Raw genomic sequence first — 1173 nt, 5'->3', positions numbered from 1 at the left:
TATTGAGCAGTATGACTTTTCTTGCTTTCTTAACTTGAAAGTAGTAATCATGATAATTCCTTTGAAACTTGTTGTGAGAATTTTTTTTTTTTTTTTGAGACAGAGTCTCACTTTGTCACCCTCGGTAGAGTGCTGTGGTGTCACAGCTCACAGCAACCTCCAGCTCTTGGGCTTAGGTGATACTCTTGCCTCAGCCTCCCAAGTAGCTGGGACCACAGGCGCCTGCCACAATGCCCAGATATTTTTTGTTACAGTTTGGTTGGGGCTGGTTTGAACCTGCCACCCTCAGTATATGGGGCTGGCTATTCACTGAGTCACAGACACTGCCCACAACCTTCATTCTTAATAAGAGTTGACATTCATTGAGCACTTCTTAAGTGCCAAGCACTAGTCTAACCATGTTAACTCGATGTCTCAACAACCCTATCAGGTAAGTGCTATTATTATCGTCCCCATTCTACAGATGAAAAAACTGCCCCTCTGCTTGCCTATCTCCTCACTGTGGCCCTGGTCAGCACCAATGTCCAGTTTTGACTCTTTCCTAAGAAAAGCATAGGTTTGGGTGATGCACAGAGAGAAAGTAGCACTGAAAGGTTCCTGAAGGGAAAGGAGGTCCCCAGACCAAGAGCTTAGGGAGTACCTGAGATTGGGGGATGGGAGGCTCACTAATTGATCTGGGACCCGTCCAATTACATTAGACCTTGGACCCTCCACCAAAACCCCACTGAACATATGAGCCAACTAATGGTCCAAGGCCACACAGCCAGGCTGTTGGCCGGCTCTAAGCCACGCATGTGCTCTTTTACCATGAATGCCCACTTTTCCTACCCTTCCATGTCCACGTCTTATCTTTAGTTACCTGCAAAACAGAGAAGCTGTGCTGGTACCACTTGGTTCCTTGGCAGAAACAATATGACTAATAGGAGTTAAAGTTTATTGGGTGTTCACTCTGTGCCAGGCACTATATGGGGGGGTTGCAAACTCATGCCTGGAGTGTTCACTGGGAACTTGCCCTTGCAAGGAGGGACTGTGGTGGCTGGAGGGTCGAGGCACTGGCTAGATGAGGGACAATAACTGCTTACCAGCATGACAGCCTGGCCAGTAATGCCACTTATTTAGATTTTTATTTTCAGTTTCCCCCCATTTTCTTTTCTTTTTTTTTTTTTTTTTTTT

This window comes from Otolemur garnettii, unplaced genomic scaffold (genome assembly GCF_000181295.1).
Source record: "Otolemur garnettii isolate 467f Iridium unplaced genomic scaffold, OtoGar3 scaffold00025, whole genome shotgun sequence".
NCBI lineage: Eukaryota > Metazoa > Chordata > Mammalia > Primates > Galagidae > Otolemur > Otolemur garnettii.
The sequence above is the reverse complement of the archived record's forward strand: the minus strand, read 5'-3'. Positions refer to the sequence as shown.